Genomic DNA, 14,322 nt, shown 5'->3' with positions numbered 1-14,322 from the left:
TCCACCACCATCATCAAGTTTGCTGACGACACCTTCGTGGTGGGCCTGATCTCTGATAACAACGAGACGGCCTACCTGAAGGAGATTAGGAATCTGGAGAACTGGTGCCAGAGGAACAACCTCCTTCTAAACGTCAGTAAGACAAAGGAGCTGATAGTGGACTTCAGCACTAAGCAGGAGAGGAACTACCAGACCCCCGTCATCAACGAGTGCCCAGTGGAGAGAGTGGACAGCTTCAAATACCTCGGAGTTCACATCACGCAGGACCTGTCATGGTCCTGTCACATCAACACCGTGGTGAAAAAGGCCCGACAGCGTCTCTACCACCTCAGACGCTTGAGAGACTTCCAACTGCCCTCCAAGGTGCTCAGGAACTTTTACTCGTGCACCATAGAGAGCATCCTGGCGGGAAACATCTTAACCTGGTTCGGGAACAGCACCATGCAGGACAGACGAGCTCTACAGAGGGTTGTGCGGTCAGCTGAGCGCACCATCCGCTCCGAGCTCCCTGACCTGCACTCAATCTACAGCAGGCGGTGCTGGACCAAGGCCAGGAAGATGGTGAAGGACCTCAGCCATCCCAACAACAGACTGTTCTCTCTGTTGAGGTCAGGAAAGCGATTCTGCTCCCTGAAGACCAACACAGAGAGACTGAGGAGGAGCTTCTTCCCGCAGGCGATACGGTCTCTCAATCACACCACCACACAGTACTGACCCACACATATGGTTCTTACACACACACTGGACTTTCTGGACTTTGTTTTTGCACAACACTGGTCACTATATTCTTCATTTCCGGTTAATACTTGTACAGCTGCTGTTATTGTGTATATATTTATTTATATTTAGATTTCTTCATACATTCTTATATAGTTCTATATTGTGTATTGTGTATTTTGTTGTACAGTTATTTTATTTTCAACTTTAATTTATATATTTTATCTTATTCTCCCAGTTAAATTTACCCTTCATTCTAATTTGTGTTGTACAGTTATTTCATTTTTAACCTTAATTTATATTTTATTCCTTCCTAGTTAAATTTACCCTTTTTAATTTTTCATATTTATTTCCTATCTTATTCATAGCCTTTTCCTTTTTTGTTTTCTTTAGGTCACGAGCAGTTGTCCAAGCATTTCACTACATATCGTACTGTGTATGACTGTGTACGTGACGAATAAAATTTGAATTTGAATTTGAAATGCTAGATGTAACATGGCAACTAGTAAATTAGAGCCACCAGCATTCAGTTGATTCCACAAGTTATGGAATTGACTGACGGGATAGAACGCTGCTCTATAAAAATTCCATTTTCGGTTTGGGGAATGATGGCTGTCAAATATATCAAAAATTCCCACAGGTTTTACTGAAAAGTACATATGATTCACATGCATTTCTTATTCATTAAAGCATTCAGACACCGATCAAGCTCTTTAGATGGAATCGATGGGTTCATGAACAACAAAATTTCTCTCAAGACCTCTTCCTCCATGACTGGGGTGCTTTTTTTTTTGTATTTAATTTTTGTAGTGCCATGCTTTTGGATTGATTAATACATGCCAAACACTGTTTACTTCTGATTTTGAAATATACAGAAATACAATCATTCGCTTCTTTGCAGGTTATTAATGTAAGATAACTAATTTATATCAGATGATATCCAAAGACAGTAAACATGATCATAGACCAAAAAGTCAGACTGGCACATTCTTATTTATTAAGCCATTATACTTATGTTTTCAGAACACATACAAATCTTGAGAATGACACAAAAAAATTAGTTCCTAATGACAACATGCATTCAAATATGAGAGCGGAGGGACATCTTCAATATGATGAATCATTATGTAAATAAAGCCATTAGTGGGCAAGCAATGTTTTCACAGATAAAGTCACTCTAAAAACAGATAACATTTTTTTTCTTTTTTTCTTTTTGTGTCCCGTTTGGATCTTTAGCCATCAGAATTGTTGTCTTAAGGCCAAGAAAGATGCCAAGCGGATTTATTTTACCAAGTGGATCATCATGGCCTTGCTATATTGGTCCATTTGATTGACCTTTATTATAATTATGAATTTATTTTATTTTCAGTTGCTACAAACGGGACAGACATGACTGGGGGATAGGACAGGGAGAAAGAATGAAAGAAAGAGAGGGAGAGAAAGAAAACCAAAGGGGAGAAGAGACGGTGAGAAGGGGGGGAAGAAAGAAAGAAAAACAAACAAAAAAAACAAAACACCTGGGTCACCTGTATGGAGAAAAAAAAACAGAAGAGAAAGCAAACAACAAAGAGCAACATAATAAAAAAAAAACGGCACCATCACAATAAACTAGCTAGCAGTAGATATTAGAGATGGACCGATCCGATATTACGTATCGGTATCGGTCCGATACTGACCTAAATTACTGGATCGGATATCGGAGAAAAATAAAAAATGTAATCCGATCCATTAAATATCACGAAAGCACCTCACAAAACTTGCAACACGCCGTAACTCACCTCAGAACGTTAGCACGTCGGAGCAGTATGCATCACGTGATAGAGCGGCTGTGGCATGCGGGACCTGTCGATGGTCTGGATAGCATTTGGAGCTTCGCTAGCAACCCGGCATTTCATCTCCGACAAAGTTATCCCGAGAGAAGTAAAGCAAGTGTGTAAGTCCATCTCTGAATGTTTGTAAAGCATTCCTGCGTTAAGCTTAACAAACGATATATGGAGCGACTGCCTCTTCTTGCTGCTACTTCAATCATGAAACTGCTTAACGATCAGCTGATCGGCTTTTCTGTCGCTAGTCCGTGTCTCTAGTTTGTTTTTGGCCCACTTTGCACCAGAAAGAGGAAACCAGCGGCTGAACAACAGCAGCACGTTTAAGCTTGATCAGCTGTTGTTAGAATGTATTTAATATTACTTTCTACTCGAGGATCTTTTTCTACGTAGCTGACGCTGGTAACTGTGCAGGGGCGGATCTAGCAAAGTTTAGCCAGGGGGGCTGATAGGGCATTAACAGGGAAAAGGGGGCACAAAGACATACTTTTCTTTCTTATTCTCATTTAAAATGTCTAGCTTTTAATAAATAATTATCTGACACCCAAAGTTTTAATTTGATGTAAAATGAATAGAAGTCAATTACTGTATATAGTAACTATTAAGTCTAATATATATACCCTAGTAAGCTATAGTACTTTTTCCTTTGGGAAGGTACCATCTGTGCAGTCTGCAATTTTGTTGAAGAAAGATGTTGAATCTATTTAATATTTCTTGAAAAATAATTGATTTCTGTGCATTTTTTTTCACACTGCATCAAATTAAGGTTGATTACGTCGATTAAGCATCATGAGGTGTAGCGTGAGGGGTGGTTCCCTATTTTTTATTTATTTATTTTTGTTGTTGCTGGGAGTTGGAACCCTATTAGTTAGGTTGCTTAATATTTACGCTAAGTACTCTTTAAAATACCAGAATAGGGAGGATGGTGTAGGTTTAAGTTTATTAGATTGATCAGTATTGCTGAACTATGAAATATTTTTTTTTGCATACAGGTATAACAGAATAGCTTTAGTGTAGTTGTTGTTTTAAACTTGAGTATGAACTTATACAAAATGCAGCAAGATATTTAAAAAACAGTTTTGTTGATTAAAAAACACTATATCGGATTCATATCGGTATCGGCAGATATCCAAATTTATGATATCGGTATCGGTATCGGACATAAAAAAGTGGTATCGTGCCATCTCTAGTAGATATCAGTAGATACTAAATAATAAACAATATTGTGCAGCACGCAAGATAGACAGCGCACAATGTGCTTTGAGGCAGCAGCCAAGAAAGCTGTAGTCCGCATCTGTGAATACCCATGTGTACACCTGTGTGCATACCTGTGTGGATCAACATGCTTGCATTCCAAAGGTTTCTCCATGTAACGATCTGCTAGGGAGTGTGGGGAGCCACAGCCCCGTCCTCCAGGGTATGAAGCAGGTATGGAGGAGATCAAAACTCCAGACATCCAGAGGCCCCCAGAACACAAGAGACCAAGGAAGACCAACAGAGGGGCAGCCGCGCCACTGTCCCAGTAAGAGCTGAGGAGAGTCCCAGATGAGGGCTCACTCAGCAGCCGCGGAGCAGAAGCCAGGGGGAGTTGCAGTGACGCGCCCGTGAGCTCCGCTGGCAGCCAGCTGTACCTGAGTGACCGAGCCCCAGGCCGAGAGGTCGGGGGCACCCCACCTCCGAAGTGGCCCGAGCAAGCCCCAGGCTCCAGGCCCTGATAAGCAGTCGCCAAGGAGTGAGCCGGTGTGTACCCGGATGCCCACCCCCAGACACAAAGAACCACCAACGCACCGATATCTGAGGGAGTCCGCCACTGGCAGGGGAAGTGGTGGTGGGGGGAGATAGGCCTCCAAACCTTGGAGGGCCTGAGATGTCCCCAGAGAGGTGGCGTCTGATACCCAACCTGACATATAGACACAGACATACAGGCACACACAGACACAAACATCCATTCCCACCCTCATGCTCTCATATGCACTCACTCCACACTCAACCAACGTGGAGACAGACATAAAGAGACGCTGTACACACGATCACACTCCCCAAGCGTACTCTACGAACCGGGTCAAGGTACCCTTGCCCCTGGAGGGGGGAACTGCACCCAGACCCAGGTGGTGTTACCCTTTTCCCTGCGGTGGGGAGAGGCAGACCGCCCCGACAGATAACAAATTTAAGCAAAAACAAAGATTCTCATTTGCTCTCATTTCATAGCAGCTTGATATTTCGCAGGATGTAGTTTCTCAAAAATATCTAAAATTCTAAATCTCTAGATCTAAAATTGTACAATAAATGAACAGATATGGGTCTATATATACAGGGTGGGCCATTTATATGGATCCACCGTAATAACATGGGAATGGTTGGTGATATTAAAGTCCTGTTTGTGGCACATTAGTATATGTGAGGGGGCAAACTCCTCAAGATGGGTGGTGACCATGGTGACCATTTAGAAGTCTGCCATCTTGGGTACAACTTTTGTTTTTTCAATAGGAAGAGGGTCATGTGACACATCAAACTTATTGGTAATGTCACAAGAAAAACAATGGTGTGCTTGGTTTCAATGTAACTTTATTCTTTCATGAGTTATTTACACGTTTCTGACCACTTATAAAATGTGTTCAATGTGCTGCCCATTGTGTTGGATTGTCAATGCAACCCTCTTCTCCCACTCTTCACACACTGATAGCAACACCGCAGGAGAAATGCCAGCACAGGCATCCAGCATCCGTAGTTTCAGGTGCTGCACATCTCGTATCTTCACACCATAGACAATTGCCTTCAGATGACCCCAAAGACAAAAGTCTAAGGGGGTCAGATCGGGAGACCTTGGGGGCCTTTCAACTGGCCCACGACGACCAATCCACTTTCCAGGAAACTGTTCATCTAGGAATGCTCGGACCTGGCACCCATAATGTGGTGGTGCACCATCTTGCTGGAAAAACTCAGGGAACGTGCCAGCTTCAGTGCACAAAGAGGGAAACACATCATCATGTAGCAATTTCAAATATCCAGTGGCCTTGAGGTTTCCATTGATGAAGAATAGACCCACTATCGTTGTACCCCATATACCACACCAAACCATCACTTTTGTTGTTCCAACAGTCTTGGAGGGATCCATCCAATGTGGGTTAGTGTCAGACCAATAGTGGTGGTTTTGTTTGTTTCACCATTCACATAAAAGTTTGCCTCATCACTGAACAAAATCTTCTGCGTGAACTGAGGGTCCTGTTCCAATTTTTGTTTTGCCCATTCTGCAAATTCTGTGCGCCGATCTGGGTCATCCTCGTTGAGATGCTGCAGTAGCTGGAGTTTGTAAGGGTGCCATTTGTGAGTAGCTAATATCCGCCGAAGGGATGTTCGACTAATGCCACTCTCCAGTGACATGCGGCGAGTGCTACGCTGTGGGCTCTTGCTGAATGAAGCTAGGACAGCCACTGATGTTTCTTCATTAGTGACAGTTTTCTTGCGTCCACATTTTGGCAAATCCAACACTGAACCAGTTTCACAAAACTTAGCAAGCAGTTTGCTAACTGTAGCATGGGAGATGGGTGGTCTCGTAGAGTGTCTTGCATTGAAATCTGCTGCAATGACCCGGTTACTGCATTCACCAGATATCAACACAATTTCGATCCGCTCCTCACGTGTTAACCTCTTCGACATGTCAATGGCTGTGAACAAAGAGAAACTTATAAATAACTGATGAAAGAATAAAGTTACGTTGAAACCAAGCACACCATTGTTTTTCTTGTGACATTACCAATAAGTTTGATGTGTCACATGGCCCTCTTCCTATTGAAAAAACAAAAGTTGTATCCAAGATGGCCGACTTCTAAATGGCCACCATGGTCACCACCCATCTTGAGGAGTTTGCCCCCTCACATATACTAATGTGCCACAAACAGGACTTTAATATCACCAACCATTCCCATGTTATTACGGTGTATCCATATAAATGGCCCACCCTGTACATGTTGAAACAGTGGCCATCTTAGTCAAGTTATATAGCATTTAACCTGAAATCAATACTCATATATATGAGTCTACTACATTTGCACGAGACAAGTAACTGATTTACCAGACAGCAACCCTCTGTACATAAAAGGACACTCAGCAGGGAGGCGATTATGTACAGCCTTCAGTAACTCTATCCAGCTCACTCAAACACTCCAGAGCTTCCACTGGACAGTCAAACCTCTGGTAACACACAGAGTTAGCTGGGAAAAAGAATAGAACCAGAGAAATAAGAAAGAGGGAGAGAAGCTGGGACAGGAGTAATTCATATCTATTTACTGTGTTTTCCATCCCTCCCAAGAGTCACAGCATGACAAAGGTTCTCACAACTCTCAACTAACTAAAGCTGTCTGAGTTTTTACAAAAATGAGAAAAAGAATGGAATAAATTAAACGGGGAACAATGAATCACAGGACCATCCTGATTTATTGGCACTTTACGTAACAGTCTGAAATGGAGCAGGAGGTAACTGCAGTCTCTGGGAGTTCAGGAGCAGGGTTATTATGAAATTGGGTCGTTGTGCTTATTGGACAGCAGCCAACTGTCACTATCTTAATAGAACAGGGCAGGTGTAATATGAGACCTTTGTGCCTTACATGAATCGATCTCATCATTTTGGGGCTTTTTGTGTTTTTTGTAGCAATTAAATGGTCTGTATGGACATTAGTCTCTGAAACCCAATAAAACACATGACCAAGAATTATAGAAACTATTAACAACTATATTTGTGCCAATAACTCTTTTGTGGATTCATATTACATCCGTTTTTTGGTTTTTTTTATTCTTTGTTTCAGCTTTAAACTGCACTCGCTAAGTGTAACATTTTACTCATTCACAAGACTCAGCAAAATCTTCTGTAAGCCTAGAGCACAAAAAAAGCTCTTAGCCAGATTTTAAGGTGTGTTAAGGTGTATAGGGGATCCTCCTCTCCACAGACTCCTTAAAGCATTAGAAACTAACAAATATCAGAGCTGTACTTTGTTCTATATCAGCTGTAAGCCCAAAGGAGACAAGGATCCAGGACCTGCCCTAACAAGCACTGGTCGACTGTCCTGCTGAGAGCCTTTCATACTCTGGTAAAAACGAGGTTATGGGAGCTTGTCCAGTGTAAGAAACACAAGTACTGTTGAAGAGTCCACAGTCTCCTCAGAGGCATAAAAGCATCCATGTCCTGACATTTTCACTATTGTTACAATGAAAAGACTCCACTCTGACATATCCCGATCAAACTGTGAAGCATTAGTGGGCATATTGTTATGCACGTAATGACCTAACCTTTCTGGGCAAAAGCCTGGCAGCTCACAGTTTAAAAATACAATTTAAACAGCTCCCTATTATCATTTACTGCCACTTTTAAATGCATAAGTGATTTTTGGTTTTGTCAAATGCAGGTTTCTGTTTTTGTTATTTTTACAATAAGACTTTTACTGAATATATTTTACACAATTTGCACTTGCAGAATAAATCTTGTTTCTTATCTTTATAATAAACTAATAATCTGTTATGTGAATATATCTTTCAATGGGGCTATAAACATGAAAGGAAAGAATATGCATTCACTTTGGTAGGAGGGACGAAGCATTTTTGTTGCCATCTAAAAAGCAAAGTGGTCAATACTCTAAATACCCTATTTCAGACCTGAAAACTGAGGGTGCAAAGAAAGGATGAAGGGGGGCAAAGTCACTGTAAGGACATCCTAAATTGGCTGATGGAGGCAAAATACAAAATGGATAGTTCCAACAGTGACCTTGCTAAAAAGAGAACTAGTATCCATCTTCGTGTGCCATTAGGATATAGGCAAGTTGTTCTACTGTGTGAATATTTAATGATTCTTAATTAGCTTAAAAAAAACAACACTGGTCAGTAATGGCGCTTAAGTGCTTTGGTTGGTGTGTTTGTATGTTTGCACCATAAATCACTTATTGGGTAGATAGCTACTAGATGAATTACATGTGTCTTAGTGACACATACTGAGACACAACTCCTTTTATTACAAAATGGGGTCAGTGTAAAACATTATGCCCAAAGACGTTATGTAACAAAAAGACACCAATTTCATCACTTTGGTCATGGAACTAGCCCAAAACATTTTTCCCCTTTATTTTATCTTAAATGCCACATCGGTGCGACATGCTCTGCCCCCAATTCTTAGCCAGCTACATCACCCTTGACCCTTGCTAATGCTCCTTGTCAACAACACACAAAAAGGGACTTTCCAAAGGTAATACGACATACATTGCCCACGGCAGATTGTCCAGGAAGGTCATTCTTCAAACTGACACATACAGCAAGGTCACTGTCAGTAGAGGCTGTTCGGAGATCAGTTCTCTTGCATCAGACTGCCTTCAGCCCCTTCACTGTTACACTATCCCTAAAGGGCTACACTGCCACCAGCAGTCACTTAGCACATAAACTCAAAAGAAAACAAATGGCAAGCATTTATCACCAAACTGCAGCTATACACTTACTGTATTTTTAAGTATATGTTAAAGATTTTTTGTTTTGTTTAAGAAATGCAACAAATGAAACATAGTCTCCTCTTATTGTCAAGCATTTGCTCAGCACACTTGAGCATTGACAACATTAGTATTATTTTGCTACTTTTAATTAGAATATTAAGTAAAGTTTAAACAGTAACCTGTTTGTCCATATGCCTTCCATTAACTTTTCCTTTTTCTTCTTTTTTTAAATAAACAAGCTGTCAATGTAATGAACTAAGTCATTCAAGATATATATTTTTTTCTCTGTGAGGCAAACACTATTAAAACTGAATTATTTTCCCCTCCTTTGAAGGGACTGTGATGAGTCGGCATTTTCCATAAATGACCCAGCTGTTTGAGCATATTGTGTTTCGCTTCATCAGGGATTCAAAGGAGCTCACAGCAGATCATCCATATCCTGTCATGCTTTGGTCTTGACCATACCTCTCTAAAAGCTGGTTTCAGAGCTGGTGGTGCATATGCTACAGATGTGGGGCTAACATGACTATGTTAATGTTTTTCTGACTGCAATTAACCATTAAACACATATCAGCTTGTAATGAAATATAGGGGGTGGGCCTGCACAATATGTGTGCTACAAATGTGACCAAGGCAAATCTACCAACATTAGTGATAATAAATAAATCTATGGATAAATTAGTTGAAACAAATCTGGAAAAAAAACCAACTTATTTTGTTATTTACAAAGTGCATATTTCCAACTGTATTCAGAGGTCATAGAAGAAAAAGTTAAATTTGAAACCCAGTGTTTCAGTCTGTGATCATTGATTTTTCTCCCATGTCCTTAATGGACAGGCTAAAAATATGCTGCTTCTGGGTACAAATCTTGCATCTGTTCTCTCACAATACCAACAATACAGACAACATCTAATTGATACTATACAAGTCGCAGTGCAAGTTATTATTTTTTACCTTTTTTCCCATCACTTTGAATTTTGCCATTTTGGTATGCAGGATATTTTTCTAATATTAAAATAATAAAAAGCTTTGAAACTCTTGAAAATCACATGAAATAAAATTTCTTTCAAAAGGGAAATTTGGAATTCAACATTTTAGCATTTTTGAATTCTAAAAAGGTTCATTTTCACTACCACAGTGACTAGAATGGTTACTCTGCCTAAAATTGGCAACATGACCAGGGCATGCTTTAATTTAAAAAGGTTTATCAATATATAATATAGATATTCATGCAGTATTCATTTTAATGAACCTTAATTATTAAAATTAATTAAAATATTCAGTGTAAAAGCTACTGTACTACTAGCAGTCAAAAACATATATATTAAGATATTAAGCATGATTTGACAATTTTATAATGTGATCTGACTGACATATGCACATGATTGCAAATGATTTATTGTATTTGGAAGCAGGTGTGTCAGATATCAGCTGCCTACCCGCGTGCATGCATACTGATATAAGCTGTCCTCCTGTGAGTAATAAATCAAAACCCCAACATTTTTGCCATTAACATTGTTTCCTTGTTGTCTCTGTGCTGTCAGCAACAGTGGATAATCCCAGTGTAGAAGAGGGCTCTGTCCTTCTGCTGCGTCCATCCTGTGATTCAGAGGATGCAGATTATCACTGCAAATGGAGGGCCTTGTCTTTGACTCATTTGCTAGAATCAGCAATAGAGGAAAGACTGACTCTATACTAGCCCCTTAACGGACTCTAAATTCACAAGCAGGCACTTTCATCTGACCATACAGGCTGTATACCCACAGCGCACATACACCCTACTAGCTTACATCCAGACATGCATGCTCAGACCTTCACACTTCCTGCATACAGAACCAACCTGGACCAAATCATTTCCCAATTCTAAAGGGCCAAAAGAGGCAGACATAGCATTGCTAATTCAGAGTTAAAGAAAATACAAAGGTGAGCAAAGTCAGTGTCTGTGTGTTCCTTTAACCATGCTACTCCATATCAGAGGGAATGCGTCAGCCCTACTATGGTTAACACTCAATAAAACATCAAAAGGGATGAAGCTCAGAGCTCTGGACAAATACACACCCACACAGATACCAGATACACACAAAAACTCGTTTCATTTATACGCCTTCTCTTACACACATATGTACACACGACGTTGCATATTGAACAAACAAATAGTGCAGATATAGATCACTGGATTAAATGAATAGAGCAGGGAGAACAGATAACAGGGTCGCATATCTTTAAAGAGTAAACAAACACACATCATGCATAATGAACGCTAAATACGAGTTCAATAGAACACTCAATAGAGCAGTTTCTTACAAACACACTATACGTCTGTGAAGGTTCTCAGTCATCCAGGTCATCGTAGTCAAAGGAGCTTGCAAAGAACACACTATACTAAATAAACACACTATACATTCACTGGAACAATTGGAGGTTTTAGCCAATATTGGCAGTCAATGCCAGATACACAGGAGCTGTCATCAACTTCCCATCAGGCTCCACTCCCCCCCAGTGGATGTTTTGAAAGAGGAGAAACACTTCTTGTGAAATTTTTATATCCAGAGGCAAAGGCATTTAATGGTCACTGTTTGGCATGTTACATGAGGAGATGGCATTATAATCATCTGCCCAGGCCAAAAACTGGGCTTTGACAGCTTAGACAGGCTATTCATTATTCAATTATTTTAAATATTTCAGGGAACCGACAGGATGCTCAAGCAATAAATATTTCAACCGTTGCCTTACAAAAGGAGATAGCCATGCACTTGGCTGGTATTGATCAAGAGGGCAGCAGATTCACTCTTTCCAATAAAGAAAAAACATATACGATCATCTCTCTGTCAGACCCTACACCGCCTAATGAAAGAGTCTAAATTTTCATCTTTCTTTCTTCTCGTTTTGTTTCGTTTTTCTCTTGTAAACTGTGTTAATTAATGCCTGTAATCATCTTTATGAGGTAATATTGTAGAAATAAAGAATATAAAAAATAAATAAATAAATAAATTTTCATCTGGAAAAAAAAAGAAAGTTAGAGCATCAACAGAAAAACACTTTATCATCACTTTCACATTTGGGGAAAAAGCAAAGAGACACAAAAGTGCATTGCTAGAACAGATTCAGAAATACATAGAAGCTGAAGGTGAAAGTGTGATGTAGAGCATCTGAGCTGGTGTAATACCAGACAGAATCACTTATCTGTGGCCAGATAAAAGGAATAAGGCAGCCTTTAAAATGCTGAGGCCCTCACGTTTATGAATAAAATACGGCTACTGTACAAAAGTAATTCCCTTCTCACTGATACTAGGTGTTGCAAAGATGCGAACAAACAACCACTGCAATTATGCCCCTTCCACTTGCAGCCTCCCCTGGTGATAACCAATATATAGCAAGGAAGCAAAGCATGAATTGCTTTGCAGGCAGGCATCTTCCCTCTCAGCAAACACACATGCACAAGTATGCAGATACACATAGACACATTCTTCTCTGCAGAGGGGAGTAGTCTTTCACAGCCGTCACAAAAAGCAATCTTGTTCTCTGAAAGCCACGGGGCTTCTCATTGTGTAGTTGTACATTTTTTCTAACTTTGCACTTTCTGTAAAACTGATTAAATACAATGAAAGACAAGATCCGTCTTTTTCATAGTGCTTTCTCTTTCCCACGTCACTGCATATTTCATGCTGAGCTTTTCGCCTGCCTAATCTGCCCCTTTCACAGAAAACCTGAAGGGTGCTTTTAATATAAAAGAAGCCACGGATGTTTTCTTACCTTGAAATACTATCCAGAATCCTATAGTCCGCAAGCTGTCATGAGATACGATTGGTTCTGCTCCACAACAAGGGCAAAAATCCCACAAGTCTTTTAAAATCAGAAACCAATTAAAAGCCTTTTCTGATTTGAACTTACTTTTTGTGAGCAGGATGTCCTTCAGTGAATTTGTGCATAATCCATTACCCTTTAGTTCCTTGGTTTAGATTAATTTCTTTTGGGCTGGTTCTCCCTGATATTCCACCTTGGCAGAGCTAAACAATGTTAGGTATTCTACTGGAAAATGCGTTTATGAGAGACAAGGGAGAACGAGAGACTGTAGGATCTCTTCTGGTGCGCACTACCAGCTCCAATGCAAGTGAATCCAGCCGGTCCTCACAGCTCTCCCCCTGCCTTCAGGAATGAAATTCAGCATCCGCTGTTCGTCCCCACAACAAGGGGAGGGTGTCCCCCCAGGATGGAAACTTTCACAGACCTCCACCAAAGCTATAGATGGTGATAACACATGCCAGTGAGACTAGATTATGTGTTCTTTTCCTCGATATGCTCCCTGATCAGTGGATTTTGTCCTCTTTTCCTTCTCCTATTCGCCTGTTCGGTAGCGCTCTCCTCTCCAGAATAGACTCTCACAGAATAGATGCTGAGAAAGCAGCGGAATGAGGCGAGCCGCTCGTTCTCCTGCTGTCTCTCTCTCTCTCTCTCTCTCTCTCGCCTTACCCCTCCCTCACACATACACCCTCCCTGTTTCTCACTGCACCTCCCCACCCTTTCGTTTTCTCTCTCCTCCTCTCCTTTCCTTTACACACACACATACACACTGCGATATGCACTTCTCTAGCTTTGGCTTTTGACAATTACCGCTGTGCCATTTCCAGCCATGTCAGACAGAAAGGTTCACCGCCCATAGTCCTCAGAGTAACAAATAATGCCTGATAAATATGTAAAATTAAATAGATATGAAGAGAAGGAGCAGCAGCATGGAAAAGAGCACTGAACCAAGAGGCAATCTAATCTCCTTTCTTCATCCTTGTAACCTGATTACTAAATATCCCTGGAGCTGACATTTTTTTTAACTTTTTTTTTTGGTCATAACTTTTTTTTCTCTGATGTTCGGTAGTTGATGCTGGCCAACTGTCAAGTGTGACTGAAGAGGAAGACAAAAATAGCAAGCAAGAGAGCAGCACACTGCATAGAAACAAGAACCAAGCAGTAGCAGCTGTACAATTATATAATTAGCCACCTAAACAAATTGCCAGGAATTCTGTTATCATTGTGTGAATACTTGACGAGCTGTGTGCAATAATAAATATTGTACCAAAAAAAATACAATTCGAAAACATTTGTGTAAATGCTCTCGATACATACCATTCATGGTGTAACCAATTTGTCATATACAAAGAGCTGCCACTCTCACATGCTTATTATGAATAAGTAGCATCGCTAAAGCCAGGCAATTATCTTCCTAAGCCTGGACTTCACATTCCAAGTGAGGTAGCTTGTTTCCTATTTAATGGTATGTGCAACCCCTCATATGTTCGTCAATTAGGATTACACAGGCATTA

At 40.5% G+C, this 14,322-nt stretch overlaps 1 long non-coding RNA gene across 1 annotated transcript in view; it reads right to left on the bottom strand.

Annotated features, from left to right (window-relative positions):
• Positions 1-13,438, bottom strand: part of LOC113018058 (uncharacterized) — a 44,484-nt gene extending 31,046 nt beyond the window's left edge. Inside the window, exon 1 of the long non-coding RNA XR_003271683.1 lies at positions 12,761-13,438. This is a non-coding gene — a long non-coding RNA (uncharacterized LOC113018058). The remainder of the gene's footprint in view (positions 1-12,760) is intronic.
• Between the last annotated feature and the right edge of the window lie 884 nt (positions 13,439-14,322).

This window comes from Astatotilapia calliptera, unplaced genomic scaffold (assembly GCF_900246225.1).
Source record: "Astatotilapia calliptera unplaced genomic scaffold, fAstCal1.2 U_scaffold_38, whole genome shotgun sequence".
NCBI classification, from domain to species: domain Eukaryota; kingdom Metazoa; phylum Chordata; class Actinopteri; order Cichliformes; family Cichlidae; genus Astatotilapia; species Astatotilapia calliptera.
The sequence above is the reverse complement of the archived record's forward strand: the minus strand, read 5'-3'. Positions and strand labels throughout refer to the sequence as shown.